The following is a 27,615-nucleotide window of genomic DNA, read 5'->3' as shown; positions in this document are numbered from 1 at the left end:
TATCTGTATCTAATGATTTATCTCCTCTCCTCTCCTCTCCCCTTCCCTCTCTTCTTCTCCTTTCCCCTCCGTCCCTTCTTGCCCCCCTCTCTGTTTTTTCTGTCTCTCCATACATTCATCCATCCAAGTATGTGTGTGTGTGTATATATATATATATATATGTATGTATATATATTTATGTATGTGTGTGCCTGATCTCTGTTTTCTATTCTTTCCCTTTTTTCCTCCCTGTCCTTTTCTCCCTTCATCTATATAAAATATAGAATACACTTCTATATATGCATGTCTTCATTGCTAGAATGACATACTTGAAGGCAAAGATGGCTTTATTTATGTCATTGTATCCCTCAGTAACTAATATAGTATTGGACATATAGCAGTGACTTAGAAAATATTTTTCTATCAGTTTATTGAATAAATAACAGTATTATGAAATGTTATATTGAGTTTTTCAAAGTTTATGAAATAGACCACAGCATGAAGTGAGAGGAGAAAGTGCATTGCCAACTTAAATGAAAGGGGTGAATTTGGAGTGATGTATTTGGACTGGTTTAAGGATGGATAAGAATACAAAATGTGGGGAAAAAAAGTATTACAGATTTTAGACAAAGTCTGTGTAAGAATTGGAGATTCTAGAGTCAGACAATAATATTAAATAAACAAGAATTAAGCACTTACTATGTGTCATTCAAGCATGCAGTCTGCTAGGTGATGCAGTTGATAGATGTAATTTTTGAACTCAGGAGGACCTGAGCTTCAGCTATGTGATCTGGACAAATCAGTTAATTTTGCTTGTCTTCATTTCCTTATCTTTAAAATAAGCTTGCATATAACCTGTAAATAAAAGGCTATTAAATAAAAAAAAAAAGAAAAAAAAAGAAAAAAAAGAAAATAAGCTGGAGAAGAAAATGTAAAAGAGCCCATATTTTATTCAGAAAATCCCAAATAAGGTCAGGAAAAGTTGGACATGACAAATCAGTAACAAACAACAAGAAGTCTTATACTGTCAAATGCTTTTGAGATGCTAAAAGAAAAGAAAAAATAAAGATAGGTCCTACCCAGAAGAAGCTCCCAAAGAAAGGATTTTGAATATATTTTTAGATAAGAGGGTTTGATTAGTTTAGATATGATGTAGAAAATGTAGCTTAAACTAGAATTCCTTTCTTCCTCTCTCCCTGTCTCCCTCCTTTTCTGTCTCCTTCCCTTCCTTCCTCCTTTCCTTTCTCTTTTCCTCCTTTCGTTCTTTCCTTTGTTCCTTCTTTTGTTTTTCATGATTCTCTTCTAAAACACTCTCTTAAAGTCTCATCATCCCTTTGAGTTGACATTAAATTTCTGAGTCCTATAAAGAAATCATATGCCCTTATACATTATGCCAATCTAGGAAGCCTTGGAATATAAGTCTGCTGATAATACTCTGTGCTTTATTTATTTATTTATTTTGCTGAGGCATTTGGGATTAAGTGACTTGCCCAGGGTCACACAGCTAGGAAGGGTTAAGTGTCTGAAGCCAGATTTGAATTCTGACTTCCAGGCTAGTGCTCCATCTACTGCATCAACTAACTGCTCAGATACCCTGTAATTTAAAGACTATTTATCTAACAAACTAAATTCATGGAACCTTATCACAAGAAGTTTTGCATTATTTTTGGCCATTGTAACTCAGGAAGATTCTCTCTTAAGATAATAATAAAGTGATCGCAATAAGCATCAATGAAGGGAGTATCCATTCTAATGAAATCACATCATTTGTATTATCTCTAAACATTGAAAATGTCTGTTATTTCATTGATACAGGTAACTCTACCAATGACATAAATAACAATCCTTTTTATTTCATACAATGATGTAGTGAAAAATTAATTCATGATTTAATGTCCAGTCTTTTGTTTGTAAATGTTCAGAAACTAAACACACTAAGTTAGATTGGTCTTTAGGTGGCATATGCAAAAAATAAAAAATAAAAAACCAGTCCATTATGAAGTCTTTTCCACTCTGCTCAGTCAGATGATTTCATTGGAATAGCTTTCAAGAACACATGGCATTTTCTATATCATGCTGAGGATCTGGAGGAAGATTCTAGTGGCAGTTAGATAGAAGTGAATATATCTCACAGTGGTTGTGCATATAGTCAATGAACTCCCAGAAATGAACTACCTAGGAACTTTGGAAAAGTCTTTGGCTCTTTGCATAACTGCTGTAAGCAGTAATTGAAATTCAGCAAGTATCTATATCCTCAGGGGAAAACCAATGGTAGGGAAAACTTTCAGCTCTCATTTCTAGAATTATTCTGCTTTAAAGATAAAGTAATTATAAAGCAGACAGCATAGAAATTAAAATACCTTATGAGAAAATCTCAGTCTTTAAGATCTATTAGAGAAGTTTCCCCCTTTAATTTGGAAACCAACTGAGTCATTTCTTGAATTTCTTCTAACAAATCTTTATTAGTTTGAATTTTCTAATTTCTCTAATATTGCTTTTCTTTTTTTTAACTAAGTAGATTTTTTTAAATTCACCTTTTCACACATTTAGTTTAGATACAGGATTTCCTGGTTAAAACTCATTTTTATCTTATTTCTGCAGCAATAGTTTTAGAAATAGCATTTAAAAGGAACTATTATTTCAGGCATAGATAACAATACACGTGTGCTCATGCTAGGTAATATTATTATTGCCAATTACATATAACACTTTTACATTTGCAAAAGATTTTTCAAACAATATCTCAAATGAGCCTCATGTTCATCCTTCCTACTCAAAAGGCAACAATGATATCATGATATTAATGTCCAAGGTACAGTCTGTTCATCTGTGGCTGATCAGTTTAATACAACTTCAGATTGTGATTTGTCATTGACAGTATTACCTGTATTAATGAAATAACAGATATTTTCAATTAACAGTCGTGCCCAAGGCAGACATAAATGAGCACTAACATTTCTGGTATGCTGAGCTCTTTTCAGGACTGCTCATCCACTGTTGGCATCAGTCTGTCACCCAATTCTCACCTGTGGCTCCAAGAAACTGTAATAATGTATAGTAGCCACACCCTTGTAAAAAAACAACAAAAACTTGTCAGTAGATAGACTAAATAAGCCTCACAACAACTCTGGAAGAAAGGTAGTCCCTGAGTAATTTTCCTCATTTTACTGATCACTTAGCTGAGGATCAGATGGGTTAAGTAATTTGGTCATAATCACTATAGTGTATAGGGGGTAGGGGAATTTGAGCATGTCTTCCTGATTCTAAGTCTAGTTCTTAACTTACTATATCATGTTGTTTCTCTAGTACCATGTATTCATACAATCATGACATAATACATTTGGGTTAGGAAGAGATCTCAGAAGCCATTGAATCCATATGTCAACATTTGCAAACAACTGTGGCACAGCAGAGTTAAGGAACTGGCTCAAGGTCATCTAGTGAGCACATGGAAAACTGGATCTTGTTACTTCTAATTTCAACTCTTCATCTACTACTCTAGAATGCCTCTGTTCTGGGAAGATTCACATGGACCAATGCAATGTCAAGTGACCATAAGTAGGAGGACATTATACAGAGTAACAGCAATATTGTAAGAAATGATCAACTGTGAAAGACTTTAGTCTGATCAAGTAAATGATCCAAGATGATCCAAGGACTCATGATGAAAAATATTATCTACCTCCAAAGAGAGAATTGATGAACTCTGAATGCAGCTTGCAGTTAATATTTTCAATTTATTTTTATGCCTTTTTTGTAAGATGGCTAATATGGTTATATGTTTGTATGATTTTGCATGTATAATTGACAACTAATTTCTTCCTTTCATAATGGGTTGGTGGTGGGATATATCAGAGAGAATTCAGAAACAATTTTTTTTAAAGAATGTAAAACTAAATAAACCTTATTTTAAAAAGAATCAAAGCACAACATACCATTTCAAATATTAAATAATAACCTAATAAATTATAAATAATCCATTGTGACTGTATAGAAAGAGTTTTGTTATTAATAAATAAGGAAATATACTTCTTTTTACCAAAGTATTTCAGTGAACTAATAGCAGGTTTTTACAACCATAATGCAACATTGTTACAAAGATAATACAGGAAAGATGTAGCACTATCTCACTGAATCCCTTAAAATATTCAGACTAGTAGGAAGACAGGTACCAAGTTCTCTAGTCACTCACAGTTATCTTCTACCTAAGTGGGTTCTGATACATATTGAGTTTGCATTTTCAAAGAAAATATCTGTTGTATACTATTAGTATGGTTTCCCTGGTATACTTTAAGTGTGTGAAAACTCTCATGATTGTTGAGGAATTTCTTGATGCTTCTATTTTCATCCTAATCAATAGCAAAAATATATAGGCATATTAGTCATTGGTAGTCCCTCTTACTAAAAATCAGCTTTCAATTTATTCATTTGGAAAATAATTAATTGAGGTGATTAGTTCTAGATATGATTTCAGATGTCTTTAATATCAATTACTGGTGTCATAACTAGATATTATCCTGTGGTAATTTTTTTGTTTTATGTTGAAATATGTTAAGCACCTCTCTGGTGACGTCTTGAAGGAATTGAGTTCCTATTAGGAAAAAGGTAAAAGTAAAGTCTGTTTTATGGAAAGGGTTAAATCTAATAATGGGCTGGTGATATTGTGGGCTAACAGATCTAGGTGTGTGGAGATAATAGATCCTGCTCTGTAAGTAGCATAATGTGCTTGTGAAGTTTGTTTAAAAGAGAAAGGTTGACTCTGACCAACTTAGCTTTGCACAGGTCAACATTGACCTGGGTCAGGTAGATGCTCCAGAGAACTTATCTTCTAGGTGCTAGATAATTTTATAGCACATTTCCCCACCTGGGAAGGAGAAGATGAAAGGCCAGTATCAGTCTGTGAAGCTCCTTACCCAAACTCAATCATTCTCCAAGATTCCCCTGTGAGAAGATTATTTTTTAAATGAGGAATGAAATAGGAAAAAAAATATCTTTCCCTCCCAGAGACCATTATGTAGCTGGTGATAGTGTTTTTGCTTCCCAGATCCCCGGGAATTTTCTCCTTCTTTAACTCAAAAACTTTCTAGGATTTGGAAAGGAAAATTAAGTTGGTATTTGGTAGAATATCATAAAAAAAGAAAAAGAGAGAAACTTCATGATGTCCTGTCCTGCCCAGATTGGGCTTCTTTAGAGTAATGTTTACCAGATATTGATGTTCTTCTACTCATCTCAACCAAGCCTGGTCAGCCAAGCAGAAAATCAATAATGATGAGATAAGATAGGGGCAATTAAACTAGGATATGATTAGAAAGGGAGAGAATCGGTGAACCTCTCCTAGTGGGTTATGGTCAGGGAATTTTTTTGCCTTTCAATTTCCCAATACTGTTTACAAAACTTTTTAATTTTTCACACTCAAGCTATTTTTCCCTCTAAGAAATGGGAGAATTTTGGGGGAGGAAGGGAAACTTATGAATATTTACTAACTTGTAAGAATGGAAGGAATTTCTTGTTTAACTATCCTAAGTCATGATGTCAGAGACCAGTATTCTGAAGGCCCAGTTCTTCTTTTGCTATGTTTCTCCAAGTAATATAACATTTTAGTAGTTTGGAGGGGGAAGTACAGAAATAGGTTTTAGTCTCATCTCTGAAATTTACTCTGCACATCCTTTCACTCTTTTTAAACTGAAAGTGTCTGACTAGGACCTTTTGAAATCCTTTCTAACTATAACAATCTATGAATCCCTGGGGCCTCAATTTCCAAGTATATAAAATTAAATAGTAGGACTGAATGAACTTTATCTGAGATACAATTTATGATGCTTGTCCAGGGACAAAATTTCCTGGTTATGGTGCTGACATTTCAAAATGTTAAACAAAGCCAAAAGTAAACTTTGGAATACTGAAGGTTAGTTATTTTCCACATTCCTATAAAACAATGTTTCAATTTAAATATAGCCAAATGATGTTACTATTTAGAAAAGAAAATATAAGGCTCAATAATGATAATTATATCAATTTTGTGACATTCACTATAGAAGGATGATGATTTGGTACTCATAAATTTATCCTAACATCAAATTTCTAAAATCTTCCTATTATCTATGAAAGTTGTGAAAAGAACAAAAAGTTCAGTTTCTTAAAAAAAAATAAATTTTCTCATGAAAGTTTTAAAACTGAGGTAGGAAAGAACAAATTGTGAGTAAAATCAGTCTATAAATCAACAAGTATTAAATACCAACTGCATGTACAATATTATATTAAATACTTGGTTCTCTAAAATAAAAATAAAAATGTACCTACCTAGGAATCCCAAATCCACTAGATTTAGCTAGTCAATTTATATATACTCTTAATATATATGATGAGCATACTTTTCTAAAAGAAAATACTTTTATTTATGGAGTATGTAGACATTTCATGGGTGAACTACATAGCAAGCCAGAGTAATTTCAATTAGAGAATAAATGCAGGGGAATTTATTTAAATCTGTTTATCCACAATGAAAAATAAAATAATGGGAAATGCCAAATACTAACACAAAGGTAATTCAAATTTCATCCCTTAGGAATGTGCATGCTTTGAAATAATGATCATTCTTTAATTGTTTTTTTTTTTTTTTTTTAAAGAAGAAGCAAGAACATGCAGTTAATCAGCAATTACTGTGTACTCTGCATTACTCAGAGAAATATTGTGGAAGATATAAGCATAGTCAACAATCATTTGTCTCCAGAAGAAAACATTAAAATCAGGGGAGAAAGTTATGCTCACATTATAAAATATAGAACTGCACAAGAAATTCAAGGTAATATGTCAAACATTACATGAGGTGTAGATAGTAAGTAGTCTGAACAAATGTATAGTTCTGTGAGGGATAGAAAATCCTATCCAAAAATGACTACTCAGAGACCTCTTGAAGTAAAAAGCAGAAAAGTTGTTTATTTAATTAATTCTCATGAGAATGAGCAATTCCACCGCAAGGAGGGAAAGAGAGAGAGCTCACGGTAGAAGGGCTAAAGAAGGGGATAAGGTATACAGTTTTTATAGGGTTTAGATACAAAGGATTACATCATGAGTTGGAGAACATTAAGAGATAGGTGCCCCCCACCCCTTAATTGGATGTTATTTATGCCAAAAACAGCAGATTCCTAGTTCTAGGAAGAACCATACATCAGGCAACTAATTGGCCAGATGTTGGTAACTTGAACAGTGATAAATGTCATCATTCGAGGTTAAATACATATGTCTAAAATCTAAGTATATATTGGCTACCACTCAACATACTCACGCAGGTCACAGAGACCTAGAGAAACTAAAAATGCAGAAGAGGAAGTTAAATGTCCTTGGAAGTTCAGCTGCTGAAAGTTCTTCACCTTATCTTTACTACATACAGCTGCTGGAAGTTCTTCAACTACACACACACACACACACACACACACACACACACACAATTATTACACATTGCTTTCATAGTACAAAATTCCAAAGATACAAATAAAATTTAGAGTTACTGTGTATTCTAAGAAAATCTATTCCTGAAATCTAGTAAAGAGAACTAGATCCTGAATTTTCATGAAAAATATCCTAAAATCACAACCAACCGATAAGAGACTTTTTGATGTGACCAATTGAAGCAGTCTCATTTCCCCAACATTTAAAGAAGGTGGAATCCATTCTGCACTTGCTGCCCTATTTAGTGTCAATAACAAAATGACATTTTTAAGTAAAGTACATCACCATGTCTTGCCTTATATCACCTCCCTTAACCTCTTCTCCATTGTGAATGAAGGACCTAAAGATGAAGAACCAAACTCCTCTCAATACCCTCATTTATAAAGAAATGACTTGGAGAGACAGCCCTGAAGTCAGGAGGATCTGAACTCAAATCTAACCTCAGACTCTTAAAACCTCCTAATTCTGTGACCTGGGGCAAGTCATTTAACCCCAATTATCTCAGGAAAAAAAAAAAAAAAGACTTGGGTACTCTACTCTGTATTTAGCATTTTGCTTAATTTTAACTCCACAGAACATGATGGTCCATCACTGGAGACCTGGTAATTTTGAAATTTGCTTCTTGAAAATCTGGCTCTTCATATTCTTTGACTATCAACTGGGAAATAACTCATTTTTAAAAACCCACATATTTGTGGTTTTTATACATGTATTATACACACATACACACACATATATATATTTACAAGTATCTCTGATAAAAGTCATATTTTTCAAATATAAGAGAACTGAAGCAAATCTATTAAATTTCTTCACTAATTTATAGCTCTGGCAGTTGTAATGCTGGAGAAACTGAGGCAGGAGAGAGATTAGAGAGTTTTCAATATTTTATTAATTGGAGAGTATAATTGACTGGACAGGGCTCTCGTCTCAAATTATCCAGTCAGACAGAGATAAAGATATACTGGGACCAAGGAAACCATGTTGGTCCCAGGGCTGGGGGAGACTGTCATCTCAAAGAATCCAGCAATCAATAGGAGAAAATCAGCTTCTTAAATACCCCCTAGAAACAAAGAACAAAGAAGCACAGGAAGACTTCTGTCAGGATGGGGGGAGACCATACATCCTAAAAGTCCACAGACAGGATGTCTGAACACCCAGAGATAAAGATGTCAGTGAGCTATCTTGGAATATTTTAGAGGGATATTGTAAATTCTTGAGAACAGGAGAGGGTCAGGAGTTCTGCTCTCTTGTTTATCTTGCTAACAATTTATAACCTTAGGGTAAACGGTTCCCAATCTTAATGGACCAGAGTGGGTTTTTACAACTAAGGGGATTGACAGAACAGTTAAGGAAACTGAGACAAAGGAAATTAGTTCAGGGATACCGAGTCAGAACAGTTAAAAAGAACTGTGAACTATGGTATAACACAGGCACATGTTTCCATGCTTCCCTGATTTATTTAATATAGCATTCTTTCTTCCTAAATAATTTGCCCAAATAATGCATTGCTTGCTTTTGGGGGAGCAGGAAAGTCAGGGAGAGGAGAAAAATTTGGAGCACAAAGTTTTACAAAAATGAATGTTAAAAATGATCCTTTTTATGTATTTGGAAAAGTAAAATACTATTGAAATTTGTTTTAAATCTTTTTTTCCATTTTTATCTTTTCTTGAATTAATATGCTATATTGATCAATGCCTAATTTTTGCCAAGATATCTTTCAGTTTTCTTAGCAAATTTTGTCAAATGATGAGTTCTTACTGCTAAAGCTGGAATCTTTGTGCTTATCAAATGTTAAACTGTGATTTTCATTTACTACAATACATTATATACCTAATGTATTCCACTGGTCCAGAACTTTATTTTTAAGCCAGGATCAGATTGTTTTGATAATTACTAATATATAATATACTTTGAAATTTGGCAACATGGGGTTGCCTTCCTTGATATTTATTATTGTTATTTGTTTCCTTGATATTCTTGACTTTTTCTTCACCCAGAGGAATATTCTTATTATTTTTTTCAAGATCTAAAATAATTCTTTGGTAATATGATTGGTGTGGCACTAAATAAGCAAATTAATTTAGGCAGAAATTTCATTTTTATTGCATTGTGTCAGTCTAAACCTGATTGATCAGTGTTTCTGTTATTGTTTGGATTTCTCATTATTTGGGTGAAAAATGTTTTATACTTTTGTTCATACAGTTCCTGGGCTTATCTTGGCAAGTAGAGTTCTAAATGTTTTCAATTGTCTTCAGTTATTTCAAATAGAATTTTCTTTTCAGTGGTTTTGATGGGGAAAAGATTCCTATTTTTGATTCCCAAACCCCTCTAGTTAATGTAATTACCCTTTGACTCACAAATCCTGGTCCCTTTGAATTCCAATAGAAGATCCGGACCTGTCCCAGCCCCATCCGGATCTGAGCCAACTTTGGGGCTACACCCAAAAGTCTCTCGAGCTAAATCTCCCATTATAAAAGGGAGACGCTGGGACCCCCTCTTTGCAGAGATTCCAAATATGCTAGCTATGTGAGGACCCTCTGTTCACTGGACCCTCTGTCCGGTGCTCTACTTATCTCTACCTACACCTATCTCCTTACTTCCAAACCCAATAATAAATCTCTTTTATCAATCTAGCTCTTGGACCAATAAATGCTTTTATTGGGGACTCGTGCAGCTACTAGACCTCATTTACCGCCGTATCCTTGCACCGAATCCAAAGAGGTTGCAGGGGAACTCTGTTTGACTCCCTGTACCGCAAACCTGCCTCTAGACCTCAACTAAACCCTAATTTCATTTAGGTACCCCAAACTTAGGCCTCAACAGTTTTTTTACTGGGTTTTGTTGGGAATATATAAAAATGTTGATGATGTATTCAAGTTAATTTTATGCCTTTAAAATTTGTATTACATTTTTCAACAGTTTATTTTTTAGTTGAATCACTGAATTCTCTAAGCATACTATCATACCATTTGCAGTGATAGTTTCCCTTCCTCATTGTCTATTCTAATTGCATCAATTTCTTTTTCTTTTCTTCTTGCTCTAGCCATCATTTCTACTATACTATTAATAATACTAGTGACAATGGATATTTTTGCTTCATTCCTGATCTTATTAGAAAAGGTTGAATTTTATCCCATTTATAGATAATTTTAACTCTTGTTTTTAAATAGATGTTACTTGTTTTAAGAAAAACTTTTGATTCATATGGTTTCTGCTGTTTTTAGTAAAAAGCAATATTATGTTATGTTTGACTTTTCTGTATCCATTTATATAATCTTACTATTTTTGTTGTTTTTCTTATTGATGATCAATTATGTTGATAGTTTTCCTAATATTGAAATAACCCTGAATTCCTGGTATGAATTTCATGTGGTCATGATATTTCCATTTGATATTTGTCATGTAGTGCTGCAATCTCCTTGCTAGTATTTCATTTAACATTTTTGAATCATATACATTAAGTAATTTATTCCATAGCTTTCTCTGTTTTTATTGTATCTATTCTATATATCAAAACCTCCATATTTTTGTCACAAAAGAGATTTCTAGTACTCTTTATTTTTAAACAGAGTTTATATATTGGGCTTCATTATTTCTTAACTGATAGAACTTATGTGTAAATCCATGTTATCTTGAATATTTCCTTGAGAAGCCCATTGATGGCTTACTAATAATTAAAAAAAAAACCCATAAATACCAATAATTATTTCAATTTTATTTTCATTGTTGATACATTGGTTCTTTTCACATTAAATACTAACAATTTGGTTTTCTTCTTTGTTAAGTTAAGTTAACCAACACTGACATGTTACTTTTCACAAAACTAGGTGCTAATTTTATTTATTGTTTCAATTTTGGTCACTCTATTTTTTTACTTCAATACAGGGATATGAATGTGTAGATTAAAAATTAATTGAGAACTAAATAGTCTAATCCAAAAAAATGAGGAGGTCAGAAAATAAATCATAGAAATAATAATCACAATGAGAGAATATTGCAACATCAATAAGATAGAGAAAAAACAGTACATAGGGAAAAATTCTTAGTTGTAATCACAACTCTTTTACATTTTGGAACATCATTTTTCAAGCCCTCCACTCCGTTTATGTGGTACTTATTAAATCTTCTGTGATCCTGACCCTGCCTTCACAGTATTTGAATGTGTTTGATTTTTTTCCTATTATTTGAATATTTTCTCTTTGACCTGGAGTTTTATAATTTGGATATAATATTTCTAGAAGTTTAAAAATTATTAGAAGATTAAAAAATAAACATTCTATTTCACTTTATGATTCTAGCATATTGGAGCAGTTTTCCTTAATAATTTCTTGAAATATGTCTAGTCTCTTTCTTTCATGATGGCTTTCAGGTAATCCAATAATTCTCAAATTATCCATCCTTGATTTATTTTTCTGATTAGTTTTTCCTCTCAATGAAGTATTTCTCATTGTCTTCTATTTTGTTTTCTCTCTTTTGTTTTTATTTTATGGTTTGTTGATGTCTCATTAAGTCATTGGCATCTATTCATCCAATTATTATTTTAAGGAATCATTTTCTTCAGTGAGATTTTCTGCCTCTTTTTCCTTTTGGTCATTCTTCTTTTTAAGTTATTATTTTCTTCAGCATTTCTTTTATTGAAATTATTCTATTATTTATAAAGCATATGCATAAGCAATTTCCCAACATTGACCCTTGCATAACCCTTTGTTTCAAATTTTCTTCCCCTTCCCCCACCCCCTCCCATATATATATATGCAATATATATGCATTTTGCATATATATATATATACAATATATATATACATATATGTATATGTATGTATGTGTATTAATCGGAAGTGGTGTGTAAATGTGAAATGGTAGAAGAGTTGTCGAAGGAGGCAAACGATTAAGAACAAGGAGCCAATGATTACGTGTAACCCATGAAAGCCGGTTGCTAAAAAGAATGTTGATCCGTAAATGCCATCAGAGATAGTTAAGGGGGCTTCATAGTATTCTGTAGCCTGGAGAATTGTGAAATAGAAGCCTAAAGCAATAGTAGTTGTTAAGGCTTGGATTATTTGTTTGTGGTCACCTTCTATTAGGCTATGATGTGCTCAGGTGATGGAGACGCCTGAAGCTAGAAGAATGGCTGTGTTTAACAGTGGGAATTCTAGTGGGTTAAGGGGTGAATTCCTAGGAGGTCAACAGCCCCCTAGTTCTAGGGCTGGGGATAAGCTTGAGTGGTAGAAAGCTCAGAAAAAGCCTAGGAAAAAGAAAACTTCTGTTGTAATGAAAAGGACTATGCCGTAGCGTAGGCCTTTTTGGACTACAGGGGTATGATGTCCTTGATAGGTTCCTTCTCTTACAATATCCCATCATCATTGGTATATTGTTAGGAGTATTGTTGAAATCCCTATAAATAGAAGTAGCATAGAGTGGAAGTGGAATCATATGATTATTCCTGAAGTAAGGAGGAGAGCTGATATTGCTCCTGTCAGTGGTCATGGGCTAGGGTTTACTATGTGGTAAGCATGGGTTTGGTGGGTCATTAGGTATCATCATACAGCTACGATCTTAATATATGATTATGTATTATCATGTAAGTACAAGCTTACTAGTAGAGTGAAGACTTAGGCCTGGATCATAGCTACGGCCAGTTCTAAAATTGTAAGAAAGAAAAGGATAATGAGTGTAATTGAGGATAATACGATGTTGATAGATATCAGTGCTAGAGCAGAGGAGCCAATTAGGTGAATTAATAAATGGCTGGCAGTAATGTTGGCTGTTAGTCATACTGCTAATGCTAATGGTTGGATAAGGAGGCTAATTGTTTCAATGATAATTAGTATAGGAACAAGAGGTGTTGGAGTTCCTTGTGGTAGGAAGTGAGCAAGTGAAGCTTTTGGTTTATTTCGAAAGCCTAAGACCACAGTGCCTATTCAAAGGGGGATAGTTATGCTAATATTTATAGGGAGTTGTGTTGTTGGGGTGAATGAGTAAGGGAGGAGACCTAGAAGGTTTGTGGTAGCAATAAATAGGATAAGGGTTATAAGTATAAGGGCTCATGTTCGACCCAGATTATTATGTATTGTTATTATTTGTTTGGTAATAAGTCGGATAAGCCAAATTTGTAGAATTTGGATTCGATTGGGGAGTCAACGTTTAAGTGTTGTGAAAATAAGAAAAGGGAAAAGTATGATAATGGGTAGGGTGGAGATACCAGTCCAAGAACACAGCCAACAGTTAAAATAAAGCTCCGATTCAGAAAAAAGTGGAAAAATGAGCAAAACTTATTCAGCCATTTTCCAGCTGATGGGCATCCATTCAGTTTCCACTTGCTTGCCACTACAAAGAGGGCTGCCACAAACATTTTTGCACATGTGGGTCCCTTGCCCTCCTTTAGGATCTCTTTGAGATGTAATCCCAGTAGAAAAACTGCTGGATCAAAGGGCATGCACAGTTTGATAATGTTTTGAGCATAGTTCCAAATTGCTCTACAGAATGGTTTGATTTGTTCACAGTTCCGCCAACAATGTATCAGTATCCCAGTTTTCCCACATTCCCTCCAACATTTGTAATTACCTTTTCCTGTCATCTTAGCCAATCTGAGAGGTATATAGTGGTATCTCAGAGTTGTTTTAATTTGCATTTCTCTGATCAATAGTGATTTGGAACACCTTTTCATGTGGCTACAAATAGTTCGATTTCTTCATTTGAAATTTCTTCATTGAAAATTTATATCCTTTGACTATTTATCAATAAGAGAATGGCTTGAACTATTATGAATCTGAGTCAATTCTCTATGTAGTTTAAAAATGAGGCATTTATCAGATCTTTTGGATGTAAAATTGTTTTTCCAGTTTATTGCTTCCCTTCTAATTTTGTTGGCTTTACTTTAGTTTGTACAAAAAGTTTTAAATTAATATAATCAAAATTATCTATTTTATGATTAGTAATGATCTCTAATTCTTCTTTGGTCACAAATTCCTTCCTCCTCCACAAATCTGAGAGGCAAACTATCTTATTTTCTTCTAATTTATTTATAGTCCAGATCATGGATCCATTTCAACCTTATCTTGGTATATGGTGTTAGGTGTGGCTCCATGCCTACTTTCTGTCATATTCGCTTCCAATTTTCCCAGCAGTTTTTGTCAAATAGTGAACTCTTATCCCAAAAGGTGAGGCGTTTGGGTTTCTCAAATACTAGAGTGTTATAATCATTGGCTATTTTTTCTGTGAACCTAACCTATTCTACTGATGGACTACTCTATTTCTTAGCCAGTACCAAATGGTTTTGATGACTGGTGCTTTATAATATAGTTTTAGATCTGATACAGCTAGGCCACCTTCATTTACTTTTTGCTTCTTTAATTACTTTGAAATCTTGACTTTTGTTCTTCCAGATGAATTTTGTTGTTATTTTTTCTAGTTCAGTAATATAGTTTCTTATGTGTTTGAGTGGTATAACACTAAATAAATAGATCAGTTTAGGGAGTATTGTCATCTTTTTTACATTTTCTCAGACCTATCCATGAGCACTTCATATTTTTCCAATTGCTTAGATCTGACTTTATTTGTGTGGAAAGTGTTTTGTAGGTTTGCTTATATAGTTGCTGACTTTCCCTTGGAAGATAAATTCCCAAATATTTTATATTATCAACAGCTATTTTAAATGGAATTTCTCTTTGTATCTCTTGCTGTCTGATTTTGTTAGTGATGTATAAAATTGCTGATGATTTATATGGATTTATTTTATATCTTGCAACTTTGCTAAAATTGTGAATTCTTTCTTTTTTTTGTAGTGAACATTGAGATTTATTTATTTTTTCATTATTGATTTTTTAATAGCTTTTTATTTACAAGTTATATGCATGGGTAATTTTATAGCATTGACAACTGCCAATACTGCTGTACATTGCTGTGGATTCTTCCCTGTAGATTTTCTGCTGCACAGAGTCTGCACTTTCATACTGAAACTGCACTTCCCTGGGACTCTGCACTGTCTGCATTGGTATTTGTCATCAGTTGTTTGTGTTAGGCTGCCTCCTTCCCGTTTCTAATTGAAACAGACCTTTTCTGGAGATCTTTGAAATTATCTTCTGCTGGTAATTTGTTTTACTCCCAATATTTGTGGATTCTGCCAGTTTAGAGCTAATTTAGAGGCTGGATTTCAAAAATATTGTGAAAATAGTAGAGAAGGTCAGAGAAAAATGAGCATCATTTCTGCCATCTTGGCTCCACCCCCAAGAAAACATTTTCTTCAACATTTTGTGCCTTATTTGCAAGTTATTAATTGTGTATTTGTGATTGTAAAGTTTTCTTTATCTATTTTTTCCTCTTTCACTCTTATTTGATTCTAAAAATATTTTTTAACCTCTTCCAGGAATTTTTCTTAGATTTTTCTGGATACGAAGATCCAGTCCCCATTATATTTTTTGAGGTTGTGCTTTGTAACTGTTTTGACTTCATTGTCTTCTTCTGACTTTATGTCTTGACTTTCTTTTTTAACATATTAGCTTTTTTGTTTCAGTTCTTTTTTTGATTTTTGCTCATTTTTCCACTTTTTTCTGAATTGGAGCTTTATTTTAACTGTTGGCTGTGTTCTTGGACTGGTATGTGTCAGAGGGCTGTTGTCTCAAGCTTCAGGCTTCTTATATTCTGCTGGTTTCAGATCTAATTGTGCGTACTTCTGTGTGTTTTTTCTTTTTGTTGTTGTTGTTGTTTGTTTTGTTTTGTTTTTGTTTTTGTTTTTGTTTTTTAATTTTCAATACTTCTAAGGTGATGTGGCCCAGGATTAAGTGCTATCATAACTTTATTTGTCTGCACTTTTATCCTTACCCACAAAAAGCCGTGATAACTTGATATTGCAATTAATACAATCCTGAGGAGCAACTCAGGGTTTCTCCTCCCTTAGGATCAAAAGCAATACTGTTTTTCATGATTCTTGCTCTTTTGGGGCCAGAAGTGATATCATTTTTCAGGGATGTTCCTCAGGACTTCTACATTCTCTTGACTAAAAGAGTTTCTCTCTTCTCCATCAATTACCTCTAGCCTAGAAATTGTCATTGGTAAAGGGATCACTGATCACATTTCATGTATGGCTTTTATTCTTTCTTCACTGAAAGTGCTCCTCTCTTCCCAGAAGTGCATATAGTCAATAGAATTCCAAAATTGATCCTACATCCATTGATATCAAAGAGGTATCCTAGCATCTCTTTTTGAACACTTGCCAGCTCCTTTGCTATCTCTGGCCTGGGAGCAACTGAAGATGCTGATACATCTGTTATCATCACCTAGCTCTACCATTGGTATTTCATCTATGTAAGCTTCCAGCCAACTTTAACCCTCTGTCATAGATTTTTCTTTGTGACCTACTCTGTTTTCTTGGGAATGACTTACTTTGACATTTTGTTGTCTTTGCTTCTCCAGAATATGAGTTAAAACAAAGTTTTTGGAGGAAAATGTTGGGAGAATTCATCTAAGTTCTTTCTCTACTCTGTCACTTTCACATTTTTTTTTAAAGGATACAATTTGGAACTCAAAATATTTAAATAAAAACAATAATAATTTACATGGAATTGGGGGGGATAAAATATTACTTCTTTTTTTTTTCAAAAAGACATCTATTCCTTCCAATCTCTTTACCTACAGAGCCTACTCCAGAGCCAGATGTTAAACATTTACCAGAAAATTCTTGCCTGTATACCTGTCTGAATTCCTCATGTGCTTCCCTTTTGTGAACTGTAAGTATTTCTGGACACATACAGAGTGCTAATCTCAATTTAAATGACAGACCCCATGATACAGTAGAATGATACTAAACTCAGAATAAAAGAGTCACTAATATATATTTAAGGATTGTCTGGGTAATATATTGACAATTCTAAAATGCAATACATGTTTTATTTATTTTTATTTTATTTTTCTATGCATTTACCAATCATATTTTAATCTAGTTCGAACTGTTCTTGGAATATTGTTTGACTCCTCTGGCATAATCAACATTATACTATATTTGGAATCAGTAGCAACCTGGATTTACATCCTGTTTCTGAAAGTTTCCAACTCTTATATCTTGAGTTTTCTCTTCCATAAAGTAGGGATAATTATACTTCTAGTAGCTATCCTAAATGTTTGTTGTGAGGTTGTAATGGGTATAAATTATTTTCCAAACAGTAGCAACAAATCATGAATATTATTAAACATATCTCCTACTGCAAATGGGAAATTGGGAATTATTTTCTTAGGAGAAGCACAGATAGAAGTTTGGGTCTAGCCTCAAATTTCTGATACTGGTGACTGAATTTTTCTCTAGATTGTTAAACACTAATCATTTATCTCAGTGACATAAATATCAACCAGATGGCATTTGATTATTGTAGATCATAAAATATAATTGAGATGTAATCATGTACCTGATGTCATCCCTCCACCCTATCTTCTATGGGGCATAAAGACAGTATTATCTTTATCATAATGTGACGATGGAAAATATTGTCCCAAATTGAGCTATAATCTTTCCACAAAAAACCTGTTCTTCTTACTGATTATAGTATTTTGTCATTGGCAACAACATTCACCTTGTCTCCTGTTTTTATACCTTTGTGTTAACTATTCTCTCTTCCTTACCTCTCATATATAGTCAAGTTACCAAGAACTGTGATATTGACTTCCCCTCCATTTTCATTGCAACTAACCTAATTCAGGCTCTCACTACCATTATCCATCTGGGCCATTATAACAGCTCTTTAAATATCTTCCCACATCATTTCCCTCCTTCTAATCCATCCTTTGCTTTGTGCAGACAAATTAATATTTTATTAAATTCAGGTCATCTCTCACTACTCAATATTTAAGAATACCTAATGTCTCTACTGCCCAATAAAGTTCAGATTTCTTATATTGGTATTCAAAATCTTTCAAAAATGCTGTTGAACCAAATGGACATGGAAATCTCTTGAATCTAAGATTCTGTAGTTTTTAAAACCTAATTTTCAACTCTAAGGATACCAGTGTAAGATTAGGGTTTCTACTCCATTACCATTAATGTTATCACAGGTCTCTTAAGTTCTCTTGATTCAGTCAATCAATAAATTGAGTAAAATAATAAAAGATGAAGGATCTATAAAGAGGTTCAAGATCTTGAGATGACAGTTCCCTAAGTTCCTATGTAAAATCAGGTCTTTATGGCTCAGGGAACAACAAAGGAGGTTTTTGATAACCTTTAACCACAAAGCCCACCAAATACAAAGACAGAAAACTCAGGTAATCCATTTTTTCAGATCAGGGCAGTCACTTGCTGATTCTCATTCTACATTTATTGCATCTTTCCATTGCCTGAATTTTTGTTGTCACCAACTAGATTTTGCATTCAATGAAAGCTAGAACTGTATTTAACCAAAAGTTTTTGTTCTCCCTATGAATTTTTTACAGTATTCTGCCCATGGTAGACACTTGAGGGATTTCCCCCCCCCCCATCAGTGGCTATATTAATTTTTAAGGCAATATCTGAAATATCATTAATCTTTTATATAAAGAAATTAATTCCTAGGTATGATTCAGGAATCTTATTAGAGTTACTTTTCCTATATTTATCTTGGGAATACTGAAAATTGTTACTGGGATTCAATTTGCATTGGTAAATTCTTTCATGAAGAATTGTGTGATCAGGGAAAATTTCCAGTTTTCCTTGCAAGAAAAATAAGAGAGATATCTTTACTCCTTGCTTCAGAGTGTATATGTAAAACTCAAAAATTGTTGTGAAGTGTTTTTTTCTTTAACCTTTTAAAAATTAAATATGCAATTTCATTGGTATGGGGAATATATAATGGAGAACATTCCTCTACCAATGTAAATTGGTAATGTCTTAAATTTATAGTATTATAAAGTTTCCTTGGGCATTGAGAAATTAAATTATTTATCAAGGGTCACATATCCATTATTCTTTAAGGTTGGGTTCTTAATCCATGTCTTCTTGACTTGGTCTGGTCTTTACAGTATATTATGCTGCTACATTAATGCCCTTTATAATAATAATAATAATAACAATAGTCATTATTATTATTATTACATAGTGTTTACAATTTTCTGTTTTGTCTACCTGAATTACTAAGATTTTCCCTCTCAATATAAATATAATTATGGTGATTTAAAGAAATTAGGCAATGAGATGAGTGCTGAGCATATGCCCTACTCCTCTCTTCAAATTTTAGTCTCCAAGTATCTTTGTTTTCTTTTATTTTTTTCTACCCCTTGGGAATGAAAGAAAATATTCTCAATCTGGGAGATGTTGAATTAAAGGGCAGAATAGTGAGAAAGCCAACAGGTGGGCTTCAAAACTGGATAATTCCTTCTTTTCTCCTAGTTTCCATTGATAAACAGATTGCTTTCCACAGCCATATGGATGAGGCCCATATGTTGGCTTTAAAATGCAGAGACCGAAAATTAGCCAACCAGCTTTTATCATTTTTTTGAAATTAAGAATTCCTAGAGAAGGGATATTGGTGTCAATCCACAGCTTGTTGCTAATACTGCTGCTGTGGCTATATTACATCTCTGGGGCTGGAGTGAGAAAGATGGATTAGACTGAGATCCAGAGCAGCCAATTGGGAAAGATGGGGAGATCTGGGAATGGACTAGGACTACATGAAAAGCCAGAAAGGTTTTCCAAAAAAAACATTGTGGTCCATGAGAACACTAGTAAATGTATCAGTCCCTGATACTATACCTATTTCAACCTTTTTATTGTTCTAGTTTAGATCTGGAACTGAGTCCCAAGTCTTTGTCCTATATCAATCATCAATGGTAATCTCAATATTCCTTTTACATAACATATGGGTGTAGAAAGACAACTTTGATTATTGACAAAGTTGGGAGGTAGAAGGTATAACTAGACAAAGAGTTCCATGGAGTGTTTAGTAGTTTTTTTTTTTTAATTATTATATTAAGTAAATCATATAGCTACAGAAACATTGCTTGTCTGTATAATATGAATATTTAAAAAGTTGAAAGTGATCAAGGAAGATTCCCAGGTTGAGACAGAGTAGAGCCCTAGATTTCCATATTTTAATAATCCTGAAGATTATTTTATATAATACTCTAAATAAATTCAGAACCTGTATTGACAGTATTTGTTATACCAGTAAATTGCTGAAATGTTTAGCAGCATAAAAACTAATTTTACAAAATTATCTTAAAAATATTTTAAAAGATTTCATGCCATCAGGGTGTAATCCCATGAGGGAAGGAGCTATCTGCATTTTTTTTATGTCCCTTGTGACAAACATAGTATACAGGAGGCATTCAACTAATGCTTATTGGATAAGTGAATTAATTTTGTATAGAAATAAGCCAAAAGCCACTGGGAGTAATGATGAACATTTCAAGCAGTAAAAGATATCAAATGATATATTGGTGATCAACATTACAAAAGTTAGCCCTTTTGCTAAGACTCATGTTGTTACAATGATCAGTTTACAAATAGGTCAAACACCAGCAGAATGACTTAATGAAAAATGTACATGTATACTCATATTTTAAAAAAATATTGCCAATGATCAATTATTTTAAAGGGTAAGTTATATTTTAATGAAAAGTCTAAATGTTATGTGTTTAAATAGTGATCAGTTTTTAAAATATTTTCCCCAAATGAAGTAATAACCTGTAAATTTGATATTTGATTTCCTCTAAAGTAGCAGGCGCTTTCAATTGAGGCAACATTCATCAAAGGCATTGATTAATGTTTTTAGAGTATATTAGTCTCCCGATCTGTATAATAAATCCTCATAGGTAGATGATTTAAATGTCTAAATTATGTACCATGTTCCTCTATCAATTCAGCCAATAACCTGGCATCACCTCTAGAACTTGGGCCTTGTTCTTGGTCTCTCTCTGTCTCTGTCTCTTTCTGTCTGTCTGTCTCTTTCTCTGTCTCTGTGTGTTTCTCTCTCTTTCTCTCTCTCTCTCTGTCTCCCTTTCTCTTTCTTTCTTTTTTCTTTTCTCTTAAATAACATTCTTGATTTCCTAGGAATTTCAATTGCAGGTCTGCAAAATAAATTTATCACATTCTCCTGCAGGATAGATGATTTCCAATATGTGTTTGAGGATCATAGTAAAAATATTTCCATATGTGTCTCTAATACTGAATTTTAGTTGCTTCATTATACTTCAATTTCAAAGACAAGCCCTTGTCAAACTGAGAAAACCTTTATATTCTTTAAATACATACTAGGTCTTTAGTTCTGTGTGTTTAGCACATTTTCTCTCTTTTGCTCTTTGTGACATTTGAAATATTCCCATTTCATTTCCTGAAAATATACTGTCAGTGAACAAGCCTTCACAGATATTTCATTTGAACCTTATCTATATCTCTACTGTTTAGCACAGTACCTGCCACAGAGTAGATGATTTATAGATTATGGCTTGATGATAACAACATTAATAGGAATAATTGATATTTTAAACAACAAAGTTTTCAAAGAACTTTGCAGGTATTTTTATAAGAACATAAGTTTTGCAAAGAAGGAAACCAAATGTCAGTGAAGTTGTGTGATGTGTTCAAGGTTGTATGAATATAAAACAAGATTATGACACGTAGTTTTTGTTTTGTTTTGTTCTGAATTTCCAATCCAGCTTCGTCTTTTCTTTATAATTCTTTCCTTTCTAAGAACATTCTATTACAAATGACCGTTAGTTATTTTTTTCCCTGTAAGTTTTCTTTAAAAAAAATTAAGATTTTCATTATATCCCTTTGGGCTATCAGAATGTGTTTGCAACATAATTTAGTTGGAGGGGATGAGGCTAGGGTTCTTTTTTGGACCAAAGGAAAAAAATACATTTTACCTTGATCTTTACTGGCACTTTGGTTTCTTGAGAAACAAACTGCAACAAGAAAAGTTAGGAAAAGCATATGCTTTCTTTCTGAAGAACATGTATATGTATAAATCATATATTAATGTCCAACTACAGAGATACACATTTAATTATATGAATTAGAGAAAATAGTAAAGCATGGTGTAGTAGACAAAAAAAGCTGATCTTGCTGACAGGAGACTTGGTTTTAAAATCCACTGTAGAGATGTATTATCTGTATTATCATGGACAAGTAGCTTCCTCTGAGAATCTTTATTTTCTTATTTGGAAAAAATAAGTAATTATTAGACCATCTATCTTGAAGGGTTTTGGGGAAGATCAAACTGATATTTATACATGTCTTTTTTTTTCCTTCTTTGTCATTAATTTTAAGTTTCTAACTTATGTATAGGTTGGTTAGATCTGAGGGTAAGAACAATTTTGTAATTTTTAATATAGTATTCATTATCATTTACTAAAATCATCATGATTTTGTACATGCTCATAACAAATGACCAGATATCCCTTTTTTACAAACATCAAATCTATTTTTGCATCAAATGATAGAATTAAATATTCAAATTTATTGTTTTATTAATCTGAGTAAAAATGATTGTCTGCTATACTTTTCATTTCTCTTATTCTTGGTAATTATGAGAACTATTTTAAATGTTAATTGATAATTTTAAAAATATATTTATTTTGCATATCTACCAATCATTTATTAATGTAAATTAAGACTCAATTTTATGTATTTGTTGCAATATATTTTAGGTTTGGTTCTACTCTATTATTTAATGCAGTTATTTTTATAGCGTTATTGCAAATTGTACTCAGGTGACAAAATTATGTCTTGCCTTATTTCATATATTTGTCAAAATGTCTTGGGTTTTCCAAATAAACTAATGTGTTATACATAACTAAAGATATTTATGCTTAATTTTTGCTGAAGTTCATTCTTTGCTTTTTCTTCTATCTAATGTTTCTATTCTACTTTACATGTTTAAATTGTTAAAACTTTAAAGTCAATGATAATTCTTTTAGAATTTTTTAAAATAAATAATGTCAGGTTTTAATTTGAAAAAAAATTATGTTTCTATGTTAAGAAAATAGTCTTTTTTATTATTATAATCATTTGTACTATTGCCCTAAATTTTAAGTTTTCTTCATGGCTTTTTTTCTTTTGAATTTGCTGATATCTATATTCTAAGAATATTTTATGTTCACTGCTACAAGGTATGCTCCTTTAGATCAGGGACTTTCATACATTATTTTATTTCAGAAATGTCTTACATATGAAATGATTAATAAATGTTATTTGAATGTTATTGTTTTAATATTAAAATATTTTATGTACATCATTTTCATTTCAAACAGCCTTTAGATTATTTTTACAGATTCAATGTGATCAAATATTCTTAGAAACATTTCCATAATATATCAGTCAATTTGCATTTGATATTTCTTAGTATTACTAATTTACTTCAGAATCATTATCTTATTATGGCAGAAGTGCTTGCATAGCTCAATTAAACTCTGAACTATGTCATTCAGCATTAAGTAAAATGAGCATGTCTTAGTGGAGAGTTCTGAGAAACGATGATCTGCTGAAGAAGGAAATGGCAAACCATTCCAATATCTTTGCCCCAAAATACTCCTGGACCATATTAAAATGATTTTATACACACACACACACACACAAACACACAACACATACACACACACATATACACACCCCTCTGTCCTAAAGAAGAGCAATACCAAGGAATACTCATATCACTCTGTAGAGGGTCAGAAATCTGGAAAAGTATATTTGAAACAAAAATACTTACAGCAGGGTGTTTACTCAGTGTGATCCATGAGATAATGGTTCTCTAGTTCACAAATACTTAGTACTTAGTATGGTGATGTAATGGTTCTATGAAGCAAGCTCAGTTGCTGGTGATGTAATCTTGCTGAGGTATTTAAGGACTGAGAGGATTGGGAACTCAAGAGTCCCTCAGCCACAGACAGTCCATCTTTGACCAGTCTTGTGGTGGCTCTCCTGCCTTCATCACTTCTCCAGCTAAAGACAAAGATCCTCCAGAAAGCTAGCCCGGATACATCATTCATCGACTAGATTGCCCAACTGAAGCTTTAATAATATGTGAGTTGAAAATTACCGGAACAGTCAGGTTTTCAAAAAAACAAAGGAATTAGAGATCCAATTGTCAACATTCATTGCATTATGGAGAAAGGAAGGGAGTGCAAGAAAATAAGCAAACAAAAAAAATCTTCCTCTGTTTAATTGATTACACTAATTCATTTTACTAATTTGGAGCACAATAAAATGTGTCAAGTCTTCAAATAGATGATAGTACTAGTTCATCTTGTTTCCTCACAAGTTAGAATGGAACATGGAACAATTGATTGGTTTAAGATTAGACAATGAGTCTGACAAGGATATATATTGTTATCTTATGCATTTAACTTAAACCTAGATTACTTCTTACAAAATTCCAAGCTCGATTAATCAAAACCAGAATTAAGCCTGCTAAGAGAAATATCTACTATCTCACTTATGAATATGATTGCATTCTAATGGTATAAGATGCAGAAGAATTCAGAAGCCTTTTGTTGAATGTGAAAGATTTTTGAAAGGTAGAAGCTGGTTTGAAGCTTAACATAAAAAATAAAATCTTGGCAAGTGGTCCCATCACTTCTGATATATAGAGTGAGAAGACATGATAGCAATGTCAGATTTTATATTTTTGGTCTCAAAAAATCATTTTAGATGATGACTACAGTCATGGAATTAAAAGAAACTTCTTTCTTGAAAGGAAAGTTATGACAAATCTAAATAACATACTACAAAGCAAAGACATCATCTTGCCAGCAAAGGTCCACATAGTCAAAGCTATGATTTTTCCAGTAGCACTATATGACTATGATAGTTACTATAAGCAAAGCTGAGTGCCACAAATTGAGGTTCTGAAGACTTTTGAAAGTCCCTTGAATAGCAAAGAAGTAAAGTCGATACTTAACTTAATTGAAGGTATTCGAAGGAATGTGAAATATTGAAGCAAAAGATTAAATCCCTTGACCATGTAATGGCAAGTGTCATTGCAAAAGTCGTTGGTATTGGAAAGGATTGAAGGCAAAAGGAAGAGAAGAAAGCAGAGGATGAGATGGATAGTGTCATAGCAGCAAGGAAAAAGAGCTTGATAGATTTTGGGAGATAATGGAGAATAAAAGAGCTTGGTGTACTGTGGTCCATGAGGTGACAAAGAGCATAGACTAAACAATAACAATATTAATTAATGCCATTTGTTATTAGTTCTTTTTCTCCCTTGTGTTTTTTCCTATTCTGAGAATCAGAATCATATTTGGTTCAGGAAAAAAAAATAAAAAATGGATTAGTTGTCTTCTTATCTCCCCCAGCCCATGAAATCTGTTTGAATAGAATTTTTAAAGGTTTAAATGTTTCAACAATTTGATTATAACCACCTGACCTTGAAAATATCTCTTTCCATCTCCCATAACATATAATAGCTCATTTACAATTGCTTTTCATTTTTTATATCTTTGTAGATATCCAACTGTCTTTTACATTTTAAGTCTTGCTATCTATTCCTAGTACTCACAACCTTCCAGACCTCACTATCTTAATTTCACAATGGTTGTCCAGGTTATTACTGTATTTCTTGTCATGCAATCTTAGAATATTCTCCAAAGTTTTCCTGTCTGTTGTATCATTTTGGAATCAATTTTTGGATCTTCTAGATATCACCCCAACACATTTTTACCTGATTTTCTCAATTTCAACAACCACCACTTCAGCTTTTCTTATTGGTACTACTATAATGGGTTAGGTGAGAATAAAACACTGAGAAAAAAATTGGGGTAACATAGGATGGGAGGATGCCTTTATCCCCCCAAAATTAATTTAATAAAATTTTCAAAAGTTTTAAAAGTTTAAATAATTTTCTTGTATCCCCCTGGCCTTGAAAAATTTCTCTTTCCATCTCCAAGATCATATGACAATTTATTTAGTGCCTGCTGTCTTCTGTAGTCTATTATCTATCTTGCTATTACCAACTTATACATACCCTCTTCAATAGTCATCTAGCTGACAAAATAATTTAAAGAACCATGATTCTGGCTATGTTATTCTGCTGAAGAAGATAATAATTTCTTATTTTTAGGAAATATATAGAAATAGTTATACATATATATGTGTGTGTGTATATGTTGCATACTTAACCCCCTTTACAATACTTTTTTAGTTTACCTTCCAAAACTTATTCAACACTCTTATGTATTCTATATTTGACTTTTGCTCTCTTCTTTAAATGACATAGGATAATTACATCTCTAATCTCCATGGATTTTCATAGACTCCCTTTTGCTTTCTTTTATGATTTTTGTCTCTTGAAATGTTAATTTCCATGAAATTCAGCTTGAATATGCCTCCTATAACAAATACTTATTCCTATAATTATTACTTTCTCTCTTTTAATAAATTTAAATTGGTTATTATTGTTATTACCATTACTATTATTGGGAGCCTCTTGAATGGGAAAGAGATTGAATCAATAAATACTAAAAGAAACCTATTAAAATGATTCAATATATCAGAGTTTTTGCTTTTTTTTCTTTAGTAAATGCTTTCTCTATGAGATCAGACACATTTTCTTTTTTTACTGCTTTACTTTATTTGTAACAATTATTATTATTATTTTGTGTGAGGTAATTGTGGTTGAGACTTGTCTGTGGTCATACAGCTAAGAAGTGTTAAGTGTCTAAGGTCATTTTTGAGCTCAGGTTCTTCTGATTCCAGAGCAGGTACTCTATCTGCTACACCATCTTAGCTGCCCCAGTTATTTTTTGTTTTTGAGGAAAGGAAAGAAAATTAAACTCAATCGTGGCTATTTATTCCCCCATTCTGTCATAACTTTAGCTAACTCACTGTTATATTCTAAATATCAAAACTTCTAATTAATAAAGAAGAAGTATATCTTGATGTTTCAAAAAGTAGTAAATATCAGTAATGATATTATTCCTCAGACTGATATGTGATCAAAAACTTGTAATTTTAAACCACAATTCTCAATCAAAATTTCAAAGTACTGAGTGTATAAGTATAAAGATATGAAGCTAATATAATCTGATCCAATGAACCTAAGGCATTTGCTTAAAAGACTTATTTATTACTCACTGTGTGGTAAGATTTTTTTTAAAGGAAAATTAATGTCAGTACATAGTGATGAAGACATAAAAATTATTTAGGATCTTTTAAAAATAAATAATTATAACTATTTCAAAGAAAATTACTTTAAGTGTGATAATGTCTTTAGTACTTGTTAACTAATT

Source organism: Sarcophilus harrisii, chromosome 1 (genome assembly GCF_902635505.1).
Source record: "Sarcophilus harrisii chromosome 1, mSarHar1.11, whole genome shotgun sequence".
NCBI classification, from domain to species: domain Eukaryota; kingdom Metazoa; phylum Chordata; class Mammalia; order Dasyuromorphia; family Dasyuridae; genus Sarcophilus; species Sarcophilus harrisii.
This window is presented reverse-complemented; position numbering follows the sequence as displayed.